Raw genomic sequence first — 18,095 nt, forward strand, 5'->3', positions numbered from 1 at the left:
ACGGTTTGGTCTCAAAGAGGAAGAGGGTGGCACCTTCTTCACCGCCTGCTCCACCCCCTCTTCCAACCTCAACACCTCCATCGACGCCTGCTCCTCCTCCATCATCGCCACCCCCACAGGCTCCTGCCTCACCAGTCCAAGCGGTCCCACTGGCCACTGTGCCACCTGCAGTTGAGGCCCAAGAGCCAAACTTCATGGAGGACCCCCCAAGCGCCTCTACACCATATGTGTCAGCTGAAGGGGGTCCCCTTTCAAACGCCTCAGCTGCAGAAGATGCTCCAATCGGGGATGAGGTTGCTCATACCTCTCCGATTCTGATCACCGAATCCCCGATTCCGTCGCCACGCCAAGAAGCGCCTACTGAAGAACCCGCTAAGGAAAGTGGCGACGAGAACCAACAACAGGCTCACCTGGTGCCTCTCCAAGCAGCAAACCTCCCTTTGGAGGTCACTAGGATGTGGGAGCCTCTATCTGCTAAGCTGAAGACCATAGCAGAAGATATCCCGGCGATCATAACCAGAGCTGTGGAGAGCTCAACCAGGAGGCTCCAAGACGACCTCTTCAACCTCAAAACCGAAAACAGCACCATGAGGGTCGAGGTGGAGAAGTTGTCTTTCAACCTGACGCTCGCAGAAATCGAACACTCCCGAGTAGAGGATGCAATGAACACCGAGCTCAGGCTGGCGCGCAAGGAGGCCGCTGACCTTCGCCACAAGGTGCATCAACTTGCTCAAGAGAAGGTCGAACTGGAGAGCAAGATTGTGCCTTTTCGCGTCAGGGTGGTTGATCGTCAGAGTGCAGTCAATAGGTAAGGCCTCCCCTGTTTCAACGGAGCCGCTCTTCACCACCTAAGAGTCAGCACAGAAACTGCCAGAAATAGGGGGAGCCACCGCCTGCCGTTGAAGTCAAGAGATGTACAGAAACTTGCTCAAGAGAAGGTCAACTGGCGAGAACAATCTCAACAATCAAGTGAAGACCTCACCAAGGATCTAATAGACCTCGCTTGAGGGAGAAATGGAAAAAAAAACAGAGCATCTAATGATCTTCCTAGTGGTCTTCTTAAGAATAAAATAAGTTGTAAATAATTTGGGCTCTCTTTAGGGGTCCAAATAGCAAGATAGGCTATTATAGGTGTCTTTAGCATAATAGGGGATGTAGTTATCTTTTTAGCTTGTTTTTGAGCTAGTTTCTAAAAGAAGTGGCTTAAGGTGTGGTTTTGACTTAGTCAAACCCTAAAGGCATCCCCCTCACACATTTACCATCCTACCCTTGCTTCTTGTTTTCCAAGGCACCATCTCATATAAATAGGTTGCCTTCCTCCTTGTATTTTCATGTTGAATTTGAATAGAAAAGTTACTCTACACAATTTGTGTGAGGTGTTTGTGAGGCTTGTTTCCTCTTAGCATTTGGTCTCATCTTGAGTGATTGGAGAGCTCTCAAGTGGTGGCCATCAACACTTATCTTGGAACTAAACCACACTCCAACTGGCGTGACCAACTCTTTTCCATCACATAAGCTTTTCCTTCCTTCATCTCTTCCATTTTTTCATTGCTCCATTTATCTTTCTGTTCATATGTTCTTATTTTTCCTCCATTGTCAATTCAGTTTCCATCATGCATATATATGCATATATGTTTCCTTCCATGTTAATTTAAATTTCGCCCATCATCATTAATCACCATATACTTGTATTTTTCCTTTGCCCTCTAGAAATGAACCTTCACACTTACTTAACCACTTGGTTAAGTTCATGTCCAGTGGGGATCTTGATGTGAGTTTATTTTTAGATGTTTTCATTTATGGTGATAGTTTTACTTAAGGTTGGGATTTTAGCAATTAATAGTGAGGACGTAAGGAAGATTCTCATTGGACATGAACTTAACCAAATAGAAAGGAAACTCTGCACAAATTGTGAGTGAGACTTGTGTTTTCTCTTCTTTGATATTATCTTCTGAGAGTGGGATCTCTTCAAGTGGCGACCCTCATCACTTATCTTGGAGATCCCACACACTCCAAGTGGCGTGTTCCTCCATTCAATTATCACTAAGCTTTCCTATCCTTCACCTATTCTTTATTTTTTCCAATATGCCATTTATCTTATGTTTATGTTCTTGTTTTCCTTCCATTTTAAATTCAGTCATCCTTGCTTCTTGCTTCATCAATTATGCTCTTTCATTTTCCGAACATCATCATCTTCACCATATCTTGTGTTTTTCTTTTGCATTTAGAAGTGAACCTTCACACTTACTTAACCACTTCATTAATTTCGTGTCCAATGGGAATCTTCTCTAGGTCTCACCTCATAATTACTAAAATTCAAATCATAAACAAAGTGTCATCATTAAAATGGACAACTCTAAAATCAACTCACATGATTTGGTATCAGAGCATGGTTATTTTGTGCTTATTTGCTTTGAGTTGATTTGGGCACTTTAATTTCTAGCACCTTTACATTCTTGCTTTTACCTTCAAGCAATTTCAATTCCGCCTTTACTTTCTTGTCATTTACATTTCCACAATTTTTATTCATTAAGCACTTTAAATTCCACTTTTGAATTTTTATTTTGTGTCAATTTTTGTTCTTATCTCTTTTTGCTTGAGTCATATGTTCTTAGTGTTTTAGGAGTCTTTAATTTCTTATACTTATTTTGATTTTAATTGTGAAGAGTTAAAAACAAATTGGAAGTTGTGTGAATAGTGGCTGATTTAATTCCAAACATAAAATGCAAGTGTTCATATGATTTGAATCCAAACCTAACATCTTTTTGAAAAGTGAAAAGTGGAATGACAACAAAAAAATATGCATACAAAAAGGGTATGGAACTTTTGAAGCCATAAAGAAAAACAAGGATAAAAGAGTTTTGAGAAGCATTCACATTTCAACTTTCACTTTGAAAATTTATAAAGAGGATTCTAAGTATATGGAAAATTGTGTTTCTAACTATGGAGTTTAATCCTTCTTACTTTCTCAATTTCTAAGAATTTCAAAACTTTCATAATCAAAGTTTAAGTAAGTTTCTTTGAGTCTTCATTTGTGCTTTTCTTGCTTATCTTCTTAAAATTTTTGTCAATATCTTATTTCCTAGTTGGTTTAACTTTCTTGTTTTTAAGATCTTCTTGCTTGTCCTTCAAACTTTCTTAAGTTTTGTTGTGGGATCTTTGGTGAGCAAGTGTAAGGGTTTTGTCCTCTTTCATTTGAAGTGCTTGTTACCCAACTATAAACCTTTGGTTGAGAGAGAAATTTCTTCTTGAGTGTTATACTTATTGTCCTCATTTCTAAACAATCAAGTGATACAAGTGAGGAAAGGATTATTCATCTTGTCACTAATTTTTTGTTTTCTTTGTGCAAAATTTAAGGCTCATTTGTCTTCAGGGGAATGTTCCAAGCCACAATCTCCCCAAAAGGCTTTTCTTTTGGGAGAGCTTGCGGAAGCTAAAAGGACATTGGCCCAAAAGGATGAAGAAACACGACAATTAGTGGAGAGATTACAAAGACTTAAAGATGCTCAAGAGAGGCAACCTAGAGGAAGGAGATGGGACCAAAGGAGAACCTCTAGAAGCTATACAAGATATGAGAGCCAAGAAGAAGATCAAGATTGGAGAATGCATCACTTTGAAGAAATGTGCCACCAACACCAACCATCCAAGCCTTCTTTCTCTTTTATTAAATTGCCTAGTTTTAGTGGAGAACGTTACCCCAATGTGTATCTAGGATGGGAAGCTAAAGTGGAACAAACTTTCAATGTGTATAAGGTCCAAGAAGACCAAAACTTTAGGTTAGCTTCCCTACAATTTTTAGATTATGCCATGCAGTGGTGGCATCAAAATATAATGGACATTGGGCTAAACAAGAAGCCAATCATGGTCTCTTGGGAGGATTTAAAATTATGCATGCGCGCACGATTTGTTCCTTCTCATTATAGGAAGGAACTCTTGTTGAAGCTCCAATGACTTCAACAAGGACGTAGGAGTGTAGATGAGTATTACAAAGACCTAGAAACTATTTTGACTAAAATTGATATGCATGATAGTGAGGAATCAAAGATAGCTAGGTTTGTCAGTGGTTTAAGAAGAGAAATCCAAGATGTTGTAGAGTTATATGAGTATTCCTCTTTGGAAAAATTGGTTCACCTAGCCATCAAGGTAGAATCACAACTTTTAAAGAAAACCAATTTCAAAAATACTCATAATGATGGCTTCTACAAATCATCATGTCTAGAAGATTTGTAGAAGCCATCATTATGAGTATTTGTAGAATATTTGTAGAAGCCATCATTATGAGTATTTGTAGAATATTTGTAGAAGCCATCATTGGAATCCCTCTATTGCAAGTGGTGTGACTTCATTTCTTCCATAAGCTCTCTTCATCCCTTTCTTTTGTTATTTTTATTTACGCCATCCTCAATTTCATATCCATCTTCTTCCACTCTTTCATGTGTTCTTTACTTTGTTCTTCTTTATTGTTCCTTGTCTATATTTCCACTACATCATTCATCACCTTATATTTATCTTTTCTCTTTGCCCTTCTGAAGTGAACCTGCACACTTAACCAATTCGTTGAGTTTGTGTTCATTGGGAATCTTCTTAAGGTTCTCACCATAATTGCTAAATAAAAAATCATAAACAAGAACAACAAATAAAATGTGCAATATTAAAATCAACTCACATCATGTGGTATTCAAAGCATGATTATTTTATGCATATTTGCTTTGAGTTGATTTCGACCCTTTAATTTCTAGCACATTTAAACTCTTGCTTTTACCTTCAAGCATTTTCATTTCCACCTTTACATTTTTGTCATTTACAATTCCACAATTTTATTCATTAAGCACTTTAAATTCCACTTTTGAATTTTATTTGTGTCATTTTTTTCCTTACACCTTTTTGCTTGAGTCTTATGTTCTTAGTGTTTTAGGAGTCTTTAAATTCTTTCTACTTATTTTGCTTTTAATTGTGAAGAACTAAATCAACTAGAAATTTGTTTCAGTAAAAGTTTATTTAGTTCCAAACAAAGAATTCAATTGAGTATATGAATTGAATCCCAATTTATTTGTTAAAATTGAAAGTGAATTAAAATATGCATGCCAACATTATGGACATTTTGAATCCATAAAACAAAAGCAAAGAAGAAGAAAAGTTAGTGCAATTCACTTTTCAAGTTCAAATTTACTAAAAAGAGAATTATTTTTATGTGGCAAATTGTTTTCATATTTGTCGATTTTTATCCTTCTTGCTTTTACAATTTCTAAAAATAAAAAAAACTTCTTAGTCAAAAGTTTAAGTAAGTTTCTTTTAGTCTTTAAAAGTGCTTTTCGTGTTTGTTTTCACAAAGTTTTGTCACTATCTTTTTCCCATTTGGTTTAGCATTCTTTCTTTTAAGCTTTTCTTGTTTGTCTTTCAAATTTTCTTAAGTTTTGTTGTGGGGATCTTTGGTGAGCAAGTGTAAGAGCTTTGTCATCTTCCACTTGAGGTGTTGCTACCAAGTGTAGACCCTTTTTTTAGAGTACAAGTTCTTCTTGAGTGCATTACAATTCTTCCCTCCTTTACTAAATAGCCGAGTGATACACATGAGGAGTGGATAAGATTTTTATTTTTTTCACTAATTTTTTGTTTCCTTTTTCTGCAAAGTATGGCTCATTTGTCTTCAAGAGAATCTTCAAAGCCACAATCTCCTCAAAAGGCATATCTTTTGGGAGAGCTTGCGGACACCAAGAGGACTTTGGCCCAAAAAGAAGAGGAAATGAAGCAACTAGTGGAAAGGTTGGAAATATTAGAAGTGACTCAAGAGAGAGAAACTAGAGAAAGAAGATGGGAACCAAGAAAAATCTCTAGAAGTTACACGCACTATGGGAGTCAAGAAGAAGACCAAGATTGGAGAGTGCATAACTTTGAAGAAAGGCACCATCAACAGCCACTACCAAAGCCTTCTTTTCCTTTTGTAAAGTTACCTAGTTTTAGTGGGGATAGTGACCCAAATGTTTATTTAGGATGGGAAGCTAAAGTAGAATAAATCTTTAAAGTGTATGAGGTCCAAGAGGACCAAAATGTTAAGTTAGCTTTCCTAGAATTTTTAAATTATGCCATCAGTGGTGGCATCAAGTTCTAATGGACATTGGTTTGAATAAGAGGTCAGTCGTGGTCTCTTGGTATGATTGAAAGTAATGCATGCGCATGCGGTTTGTTCCTCCTCACTATAGGAAGGAACTCTTGTTCAAGCTCCAACACTTCAATAAGGACCTAGGAGTGTAGATGAATACTTCAAAGATTTAGAAGTAACTTTGACAAAGATTAATATGCATGAAACGGAAGAGTCAAAGATTGCTATATTTGTGAATGGATTAAGAAGAGAAATTCAAAATGTTGTAGAACTTTATGAGTATACATCTTGGGAAAAATTGGTTCACCTAGCCATCAAGGTTGAATCACAAGTTTTTAAGAAAACATCTTTCAAACATACTCATAATCAGGGCTTCTATGACTCATCTTGGAAGGATAAAAATAAATTTTCAAAACAAGATAATCCTTGCAAAGAATCCTGCCCACAAGCTTCTACAAATCCTTCTCCTTCTAGGACTAAATCGCCAACCAAAATCTCAAGTACAAAATTTTTTAAATGTTTAGGTTTTGGTGACACAGCTTATTGGTGATAAGGCGAATGTTGGGGACAATTCCAAAACCTTTGGATGACACCCAAAGAGAAAATATTTTCCACACCCGTTGCCTTATCAACAACAAGTTATGTTCCATGATAATAGATTGGGGTAGTTGTGCTAATGTAGCAAGTACAAGAGCAGTGGAGAAGATTGTATTACCCACTATCTCTCATACAAAGCCCTATAAACTAGAATGGCTTAGTGAAGAGGGTGACATCATGGTTAATAAACAAGTCCTTATAACTTTTTCTATAGAAAAGTATAAAGATGTGGTTTTATGTGATGTTGTGTCAATGGAAGCAACACATATTCTATTGGGAAGGCCTTGGCAATATGATAGAAAAATTTTACATGATGGCCATGCCAATAAAATGTCTTTCAACTTCCAAGGGCATAAGGTTATCTTAAAACCCCTCTCTCTCAAAGAAGTTCATGAGGACCAAATAAAAATGAAAAACAAAAGAGAAAATGAAAAAGATAAAGAAAGAAAAGATAAATCAGGTCACAATATGTACCGCCCTGGTAGTCGGAAGTGATGACGTGGCATCAAGCTACAGTATAGGCGTGTTGACGAGACGCCAGGTTGGCAGAAGGGAAGGAAGTCGGGGGACTCGTGTAGTCGCCAGTTATTGAGTTGGCGTGCTTCGATCTCCAGCATACCAGAACTGGCGATCACCGGGTTAAAGATGAAGTCGCCAGATGTAAACTCAGGGGACCAAGTGATTGGAGATTGCCGGAGCAAGCACATCGCCGAAGATGAAGGTAGTGCAGATTATGAAGGCGGCCGGCGAGACCACAGGGAAGCTGTACGAAGGCACCCTAACTCGCCAGTTCTAGTAGTGATACGATCGGTCATCGGTAGTCGATGACGTCAGCAACAGAGAACCACGTGGACCACTCGCAGGGTGACACGTGGACCAGGTGGCAGAGAGGTCAGGGGGACGATCGCCAAGAGCGGTGATCGGTGGTCAGTAACCAAGTGACCACCGACAGATCAGGCGGCAGAGAGGTCGGGGGACAGATCACCCAGAATGGTGATCGGTGGTCAGTAGCCAAGTGGCCACCAACAGACCAGTTCCCAGACTCGCGCCTGGAGGCAGAGCGCGAGAAGCAAATAAACACTGATCAGTCATCGGGTGTATTGTCATCGGGGTCTCGTGTTACACGCAGTTAAACTGGGACTGAGGTTCCCAGCGAGAGCGTTACGCATGGATCTCGCATGAGCACACCTCAGGGAATCATGCACGAGAGTGGCCTGAGGGAACTAGTAAACCAGTCAGTGATTGGTGATTCCCTCAACCCATTACGTGCGTGGCATCGTGAAGGGTAAGTCGTCTACGCAGAGAGCAACGTTTGGTGAGTGTGCCTAGACCAGCCACACCCGACGTTCTCCTAAGAGTATGCGATTTACCCAGATAAGAGAAATATCCTAAGCTACTCCGCAAGGGCGTAACTTAGGCACACAAAGAGAAGCGCTAGAGCCCTTCCAGTAAATGACACGTGTGTGGTTAGATGTGAGTTGCAGGCCTCCACGTGTCACCATCTGAGAGGGGTGCGGTCCAGACAAAAGTGCACTCCGTACCATTAAGGGTACAGACAGGCGCAGCCCAGCGCAGAGACGCGCGGACACGCACAGACACCCACACTCTCTGATTCTGCAGGTACACTGTCTCTGAAAAGCATGATAGGTTTCTGACACATGCCAGAAAAGCACAACGGAATTCTGTTATGCCCAGAAACAGAGACAGAGAGATAAAAGGAGGAATCAGGGAGAGAAGTGGGGGGGACGAAAAATAGAGTACAAGAGTTTTTCACACACACTACTAATTTTTTATTCTTTGGTGGTTCTGTGGACTAACTTGATCGTCGGAGTGCAAACGGCCGCTAGAGGCGCCGTCTGTGTGTTCTGCAGGCCACGTCTGGAGAAGCAAGAGAAGGCTCTGAGGGTGATTCTGCAGAACACGCAGTCGCGTAGACAGGGCAGAAAGTGCTACGAAGCGATTCCTCCACGTCCGAGTTGCCGGCAGGATCATTTGGCGCCCACCGTGGGGCACGAGTGAATCGTTGTCCCATATATACCACAGTTTTAAAGCTTACCAGAGTTTTATCAGTTTCCTTGATAGAGAAAGATGCCTAGAAACAGACAGCCATCGCCTGCGCCATCCGCTGACGAAGGAGCTGTGACAATGGCGCAGGTCCTCGAAATGGTGCGCACGCTGCAGGATAACGCCGCAGCGTCAAAGGTTGAACAAGAGAGGATGCAGACGGAGTTAGCTGCGTCGCAAAGCAGGAACGACGAGCTGAATCGCGTCAATGAGGAGTTGAGAAGGACGCTGCAGGCGCAGAGGGAACACATGGTTGACAAAAGGGTGTCTAGACAGCCCTCACCTCCAAGAGCGTTCCCCATGCCATTCTCCCCTGAGATCATGGGAACCATGGAGCCTCCCAACCTGGTGGGGGTGAAGGCATCGTTCAAAGGGGTAGAAGACCCGGAGGCGCATCTGACGGCGTTCCACACCCAGATGATGTTGTCTGGGGGTTCAGACGCTGTCTACTGCAAAATGTTTATGAGTACGCTCAGCGGAATCGCCATGGAGTGGTTCATGAGCCTACCAGAAGGACATATCACGTCTTTCTCTCAGTTCTCGAAGCTCTTCACTGAACAATATATCGTCAACAAAGCACCTGCAGTGGTGTCATACGACTTTTTCGACGTGCGCCAGTACCAAGGTGAGTCGCTGAAAGACTACCTCAACCGCTTTGGAGCACAAGTGGTTAGACTGCCCAACAAAGATGAAGATATGCTGGTGCACGCGTTTAAGAAGGGAGTGCTGCCTGGCCCCTTCAGCGAGTCTCTCATCAGGAGCCATCCCAGCACCTTTGCAGAGATTCGACGACGTGCGGTGGCGCACATAGTGGCAGAAACAGAGGTTTCTGAGAAGAGGGGAAGTGCTGCACCACCCAGACCGCGTGGAGGGCAAGGAAAGCCACAACAAGCAAGGGTGCATGAGGCAAAGGAGGGGAAGAAGGTGCGGGAAAAACCTCGTCCCTATGCACCAGGCAAAGACCAGAGCAGGGGGCGTGCAAGGGAGAAGAACGCACCCCCGAGATACAACTTCATGGTGGAATTGGCGGATCTCATCGCCCTTCCTGCTGTAGCAGCAAGACTGCGAGTACCAGAGAAGACAGATAAGGTACTTGGAAGGAAGAAGAATGAATGGTGTGAGTTTCATCAGGCCTTTGTCCATACACTTCATTCCTGTTTGGCGCTGGGACACCAACTGGCAGAGTTGGTGAAGTCTGGTTTCCTAGCAGATTACCTGCGTGAGCCGCAGGGTGATCGCGCGTCAGGATCCCAGACTGGAGAACAGCAGCATGAAGTCCCTGTGCATGGGGAATTGCAGACGATCGCGGGAGGCTTCTCTGGTGGGGGATGCACAGCTTCACAGAGAAGGAGATACGCTCGATCGGTAATGGCGTTCTCGCGCTAAAAGATACATGCTTTGTATGTGGTGGAAACAGTTGAACAGACAAGGGGGCACTCTTTTCCCTAAGGAGGGTTTTTAACGAGGCCACCCAATTAAAGAAAAATTTCCAGCATATCAAGTGTGCTCAAGTATTAAAGTTAAAATCCTCCTTGCCCCAGGTGCAAGTGCAGGTGATTGGTTAGGCCCTACTTGCCCTAGGCGCAAGTACTGGCACCGATCTAAGTCTTCCTCACCCCAGGTGTGAGCGCAAGCAGTTAAAGGTTTGAAAAGCCAGGGGTGCTAGTAAGACCAAGCGAGGGAAAGGAAAGGTTTTGACAAAACGTCCTCACCCACTTGGCATACACCAATATTGGCCCAGTAAGACTCTTAGTCCGAAACCCTTCTCACCCTAGGAGTGAGGTAGGGAATGAGCGACTCAACCCGCCAAAGGGTGATGACCTTGGGGAAAGTAAGAGGGGTTAGCGAGAAACACTTTTCTTTCCCCAAGACGAGGCATCACCTTGAGCGATCGATGTCGAAGTCCTCTATGCACTTAGCGCTAGAGCGACAGAGAAGCTAAGTAAAGACGAAAGAACGATCACTGATGAGTCGTCAGTAATTGGCTAGTGGTGCAAAGCAGCGCACGAGGACTGTTAAACACTAAGCTGAGGGAATAGCCAGTCGTGATCAAGTAGAAGTGAAAGAATAAGAGAAGCAGATCACGCTAAGCCTAAGCTGGTTAACACTTAGTCGTGCGCAAAGTGAAAGACAAAGCTCAAGATCGCGCTAAGCCTAAACTGGTTAACACTTAGTCGTGTGTGAAAGGAAAGGTAAAGCCCAAGATCGCGCTGAACCTAAGCTAGCTAACAGTTAGTCGCGCACATAAAGATAAGTGAAGCTCAAAGAAAATACAAGGGAAGAAACTTATGCAAGAAAAGAAGCATTGAGATATTATATTCACAGTCAAGTCTTATACAATTTTAAAGTACAAAGAAAAATTGTGCAGAAGTTAAATCTACAGAGAAGAGAAAAGTTTAAGGGGCAGGAGGGATGAGCTTTCCATCCACCACTTCATGATAGATGCTGAACTGCGAGAGGTCCAGGTCTGGGAGAACGCATCTGATTTGCTCGAGTGCTAGCTCGAATCCATCTGTAAGGGCATCAGCACCCACGTTCATCAAATCAGCCTTCTCCACCTCCAGTTCTTGCTTTGAAGCCTCCGCAGCATCTCTCTCAGTGGTGATGGCAGCAAGGGAGGAGGCAGCTTCAGACAGTTTGCCCACCACCTCCTCAAGTCTCTTCTCCCCAGCAGCAGCTGCTTCTTTGGCGGACTCGAGCTCCCCCACTAGCTGAGTGTTCAGTTGGCGCAGGGAGGAAGTCTCGGCCCTAAGCTCCACCACCGCGCAGTCCAAAGAGCTCACCGTCTGCCCCATCAAGATCTCCGTCTTGATGGTCTCTTGGACCTGCGCTAGGTATTCCCTCCTAGCCTTCTCCACCATGCCTCGCATCAGTTCAACGGACCCTTGAGCAGCTTCGAAGTCATTTCGCAGTGACTCCTTGTCGTGCTCAAGCTCCTTCACCCTCTTCTCCAGGGCTAGTTGCTTGCGATGCTGGGTGGAGAACTCCAAAGAGAGCACTACCTGCCTTGCCAGGTGCATGTCCACCTCATCACCATTCCACTTGACGAGCTCCCGGTTGCTTATAAGCTGTCGAACCAGGGTGATGACCCTGCTGAAATTCTCGTGGGTGGCCCCAGAAGCGCTTGGGCGCGAACTAGACCCACCACATTCAGCAACGGCGCTAGGGATTGGCAGCAGTGGTGGTGGTGCACCCCCAGTTTGGGCAGAAGCGCCCCCAGCAGGATGAGCGGATGGACCAGGTGATTGGCCTGCTGGGGGGGAAGATGGCAGTTTGGTAGTTGGAGGCAACTGCTGGCCTGGTGAAGGAAGGTTGGTGGGCTCTGAGGCAGTTTGAGCGCAGGGAGAAGGGGAAGACCCTTCCTCTACTTCCACCACCTCAATCTCTCCAGGCTGGAGAGATGAGGCCCCCTCAACTGCTGCTCTCTTCCTTTGGCGGTGTACAAGAGGAGAGCCTGAGCTCTCCTCTTCAGTTGAAGCAGCAGCAGCAGCAGCAGATGAAGTGGAAGCCTTCACCAGCCTTTTCCTTTTCTTCCCTTGCTCGGGGCCTTCAGCTGGCGCGACTGAGAGGGGAGGGGCTGCGATGGGCTCAGTTGTAGAAGAGGAGGACCCAGTGCCTTTGGTTCCCCGACGCTTGGCAAGCTCCAGCAAGGCCAGCTTCCTGTCTTTCCCCGTCATTGAGTCTGCATAGACGAGAAAAGGAGGGGTTAGTTGGCCAAGTTATGCAAGTAAGTCAAAAAGCACATAAAAACATGCATGAGAAGAGGCAAGTATCCTAAGAAGTGCAAGAAGAGCTACCTATATATTTTTTCAGCGCCACCACATCAAATTCATCCTTGATGAGGCGGGCGGAGTTGTACTTGGCCCCCAGGAGCAGCCCGCACAGCTCGCGCTCATAGGGGGCCATAGCTTCGAGGCCCCTGGATTTCTTGAATTCAACTCCAGGAACCCAGTAGAGGGGGTACCCCTCGAGCAGATTTGGACTTTGAGGGGTAGCAGATATCATGTAGAATCTGCCCTTCCAATCTTTGAAGGATTGCTGGTACAGGCCCAGTAGCACCCGTCCAGCAACCCCGTTCAGGCTGACCCAGGACCTGTCCCCAGGGTTCTTCGCTTCGAAGAAGTAGAGGAACACGTCCACGGAGGCGTTGTGCCCGAAATAGCTGCAGAGGATCTGAAATGCCCGGATGAAGGCCCAGGCATTTGGATGGAGTTGGCAAGGCGCGACGTTTAACTCCATCATCAGCTCCTTTTCGAAGAAAGTGAAAGGGAGGCGCAGCTTCAACCTCTTGAAAATAGCGGAGTAGATGAAGACGAAGGGCACCCCATTGGTGGCCCTGTCATCCGCGCAGACAGGCATTCCTCGGGGAGGAATGCGGATTTGGATGTTGAAGTCATTCTCCCTGTCGATGGAGCAGGAAGGCTCATCGGGGTTGCGACTTAGCAGAGACGTGAGATGACCCTTGGGCAGCAGGGTGGAGGTTTCAGCGAGCAATGCCAAGGGAGCCCATTCGTAGACTCTGGCATTGTCGTGGTAGGAGGTAGCCACAGGCGGTGGTGGAGCTGGCGCACTCGCGGAAGGCTGTGCGCCAGAGGATGGCGCACTCGCGGAAGGCTGTGCGCCAGAGGATGGCGCACTCGCGAAAGGCTGTGCACCAGAGGATGGGGCAATGATGCGCGCAGTTTGTTTCAAGCGAGCCATCGTGAGATAGCTGCAAATGGAGAAAAAACGAAAAGGTCAGAATGAATGGAAGAAGAGGGAATGATGAATGTTTCGGTGAAAACAGAGAGGGGAAAGGAGAAGGAGATGCCCAGGTGAAAAGAGAAAGAAGAAGAAGCAGAAGTCAGAGCGAGGGCATGAAAAAACCCTAGCGCGGATTCGAGAGAGGGAAATAGAGATGATGAATGCATGATAACCAGAATGATAAATGCAATCGGTAAAGATGACCAAAGAGGGGCCAGGGAGAAGAAAAACCATACCTTTGGATGATCGCAAGAGTTTGGGAAGCAGAAAATTTGAAGAAAGATGGGTGCGCAGAGGAGAAGTTCGCAGAGAGTCTGGGAGTCGAATGAAGAAGATGGAGGAACAGTGAAAGGGCGCGCCAATTTGAATAAGAGAAGCGCTAGCGACGCACAGCGCTGGCCGTTGATGGGGCCACGTGTCGCGAGATTAAGAGAAGAAGTCCAAACGTTAAAGAAGCAGCACGTGAGGTGGCACGTGAGGCGGCCCCACTTGCCACGTGGACTGAGGGCACGACCACTTAGTCTCTTCGCTGAGAACGAGTTCTCGACTCGAGACTGGGGGGCTTGTGATACAATCGGTCATCGGTAGTCGATGACGTCAGCAACAGAGAACCACGTGGACCACTCGCAGGGTGACACGTGGACCAGGTGGCAGAGAGGTCAGGGGGACGATCGCCAAGAGCGGTGATCGGTGGTCAGTAACCAAGTGACCACCGACAGATCAGGCGGCAGAGAGGTCGGGGGACAGATCACCCAGAATGGTGATCGGTGGTCAGTAGCCAAGTGGCCACCAACAGACCAGTTCCCAGACTCGCGCCTGGAGGCAGAGCGCGAGAAGCAAATAAACACTGATCAGTCATCGGGTGTATTGTCATCGGGGTCTCGTGTTACACGCAGTTAAACTGGGACTGAGGTTCCCAGCGAGAGCGTTACGCATGGATCTCGCATGAGCACACCTCAGGGAATCATGCACGAGAGTGGCCTGAGGGAACTAGTAAACCAGTCAGTGATTGGTGATTCCCTCAACCCATTACGTGTGTGGCATCGTGAAGGGTAAGTCGCCTATGCAGAGAGCAACGTTTGGTGAGTGTGCCTAGACCAGCCACACCCGACGTTCTCCTAAGAGTATGCAATTTACCCAGATAAGAGAAATATCCTAAGCTACTCCGCAAGGGCGTAACTTAGGCACACAAAGAGAAGCGCTAGAGCCCTTCCAGTAAATGACACGTGTGTGGTTAGATGTGAGTTGCAAGCCTCCACGTGTCACCATCTGAGAGGGGTGCGGTCCAGACAAAAGTGCACTCCGTACCATTAAGGGTACAGACAGGCGCAGCCCAGCGCAGAGACACGCGGACACGCACAGACACCCACACTCTCTGATTCTGCAGGTACACTGTCTCTGAAAAGCATGATAGGTTTCTGACACATGCCAGAAAAGCACAACGGAATTCTGTTATGCCCAGAAACAGAGACAGAGAGATAAAAGGAGGAATCAGGGAGAGAAGTGGGGGGGACGAAAAACAGAGTACAAGAGTTTTTCACACACACTACTAATTTTTTATTCTTCGGTGGTTCTGTGGACTAACTTGATCGTCGGAGTGCAAATGGCCGCTAGAGGCGCCGTCTGTGTGTTTTGCAGGCCACGTCTGGAGAAGCAAGAGAAGGCTCTGAGGGTGATTCTGCAGAAGACGCAGTCGCGTAGACAGGGCAGAGAGTGCTACGAAGCAATTCCTCCACGTTCGAGTTGCCGGCAGGATCAAGTAGAGATCGCGCTCCCAAGTTAGCTATGCACTGGGCAGCACCATGCATAAGTAACTTAGCCAAAGGAGAGTCAGAAGCAGCGCCCAAGTCAAGGAGGCTCCAGATGATGGCACGTGTACGACTGGATGCGAGCCACGTGTCTAGGTGCGTAACTGCCAGGAGAGAGAAAGTGACCAGGTATAAAAGGGTTTCCCAACGAACTTCTTAGGTATGCACGTTCAGATTGTCTTCTTTACGCTTGCGAGTTCTTGAGCATACTGTGAGAGAGAACATTGCACGGTTCCTTGAGAGTTCTTGAGTGTTTGCTCTTGAAGTATTTGGTGGTTCAGTCACTGACTTGGGCGTTGGAGTGCGATCGGCCGCAGCGGCGCCGCTCTGTTCTTTTGCAGGTTCTTGAGGTGGATCGTGACGAAGGACGGAGTTTGAAGCGGTGCGCACGTCGATCCAAGTTTGACGAGGCAAGTTCCAACGTTCTGGTCAACAGGCAGGATCATCAGGCGCCCACCGTGGGGCCGTGTAAAACCTGTTCCCATCCACAGCGTGAGTTCTTGGAGGTTTTCGTAGTTGTATGCGTGGTTGTGTGCTGGTGCAACCACTGCTCGCTGTTCATCTGAATTTTGTTCGGTATTTTCGCGTTTTCCACCGTTCGTTTGGGTTTTTGTTCGGTGAAGTGAAGTTTTCTGCTGTTTACGCGAGTTTTGTTCGGTGAAGTTTGAGTTCTTTGGCTCGTTTCGTTATCCGTGGGAGAAGCGGTGGTTTCTGGTGGAGTTGCAGGTTTCTGTGGAGGTTCGCTGTGTTCTTGAGTTTTCTTGCGGAGTTTCGCGCAGTTTTGACCGATTGATCGCTGAGTCGATCGTCGCTGAAGGAAGTGTTGTTCATTACTCTCTGTGATTTGCTGAGTTTTCATGAGAAAAATGAGAAGCAACCGTTCAAGTCCAGTTGCGCCCATTGCTGCTGAAGGCGCCGCCGCCATGACCATGGCGCAGATGGTAGAAATCATGCGCTCGTTGCAGGCAACTGTGGAAGCCTCGCGCATAGAACAGCCGAGAATGCATGAGGACCTGGCCGCCTCTCGGCCAGGAATGATGAGCTTAGCAAGGTGACTGAAGAGCTGCGTCAAGCTCTTCAGGAGCAGCAAGGGCGTCCTATTGCTGAAGAGGTCGTCCCGTCAACGCCGCCTCGTGTCTTTCCTATGCCTTTCGCTCAGGCGATTACTGACACGCCTATTCTTGCGAGTGTGGTACCTGTTAAGGCTGTTTTTACCGGCGTGGAGGATCCTGAGGCTCATCTCACCACGTTCCATACGCAGATGATGCTGTCAGGAGGGTCAGACGCCGTATACTGCAAGATGTTCGTGAGCACACTCCAGGGAACAGCGTTGGAGTGGTTTGTGAGCCTGCCTAACGGTCACATAACCAATTTCCAACAGTTCTCGAAGATTTTCGTCGAGCAGTACATCGTGAATAAGGCACCGCCCAGGGTGTCTTACGACTTGTTTGATATAAGGCAATATCAGGGAGAGTCCCTCAGGGACTACTTGAATCGCTTTGGGGCGCAGATGGTCAGATCGCCGGCTAAAGATGAAGAAATGCTGGTCTATGCATTTAAGAAGGGCGTGCTGCCGGGACCATTCTGCGAGGCATTGATCAGGGCTCACCCCGCCACGTTTGCTGAGGTTAGGCGACTTGCGGTGGCCCACATCGCCGACGAGAGTGAAGTCGCCGAGAAGAGAGGAAGCGTGGCTCCCGCTAGGCCACGCGCCCAGACCAGGATCCAGCCACAGAGGGTTCTGGAGACAGCGGCGGCCAGAAGGGATCAGAGGACTCGCCATCCTTATGATCCAAGGAAGAATAAGGGCAGGGGCCAAGGCCGCCAGCAACCAGCACGCCGGGAATACAATCGCCCGCCTAAGCACAAGTTTGTCATGGGATTGGCGGACCTGATCGCCATTCCCAATATACCTGTTAGGTTGAAAGCGCCCGAGAAGGTGGGCGACAAGGTGCTGGGACCAAAGCCAGACGCCTGGTGTGAGTTTCACCAGGGCTTTGGCCATACAGTGGATTCGTGCTTGGCTTTAGGATACCAGCTCGACGATCTAGTTAAGAGCGGGTTCCTAAATGACTATTTGCTGGACAGAAGGGCGGGGGGCGCGTCGAGCTCCCAACCAGCAGGTGGAGAAGCTCAGCAGCACAAGATGCCTACGCACGGGGAAATCCACACCATTGCAGGGGGTTTCTCAGGGGGTGGATGCACCGCATCACAGAGAAAGAGGTACGCGAGGTCTGTGATGACGGTGGATATGTTTGAAGACCACTCGCCGGAAGTCGACATTACATTCACCAAGCAAGATCTTCGGGACGTTGTGCCTCATGACAACGATCCCATAGTCATCTCGTTGATCACAGCAGGAAGAGAGGTCCACAGGGTGCTGGTGGACCAAGGAAGCTCGGCAGACGTGATGTTCTGGCCGACTTTCACGCAGTTGGAGCTGCCCCTTGACCAGCTGAGGCCCTATGGAGGGTGTTTGTATGGTTTCGCTGGTGACCAGGTGGAGGTCAGGGGGTACATAGAGTTGAGGACTACGTTTACAGATGAGGCGGGTTCGAGAACAGAGAAAATCAAATACCTTGTTGTAAACGCTCCTTTAGCATACAACATCCTGTTGGGAAGACCCACGCTCAACAGGATAGGCGCTATACCGTCGACCCGGCACATGAAGGTGAAGTTGCCGTCTATGGAGGGGGTGGTGATCACCATCAAATCCGATCAGAAAGAAGCGAAGAAGTGCTATGAGAATAGCCTGAAAAACAAAAGATCGGTGAGTTACGTAACAA

The sequence above is a fragment of the Phaseolus vulgaris genome, chromosome 8, assembly GCF_000499845.2.
Source record: "Phaseolus vulgaris cultivar G19833 chromosome 8, P. vulgaris v2.0, whole genome shotgun sequence".
In the NCBI taxonomy this organism is placed as follows: Eukaryota; Viridiplantae; Streptophyta; class Magnoliopsida; order Fabales; family Fabaceae; genus Phaseolus; species Phaseolus vulgaris.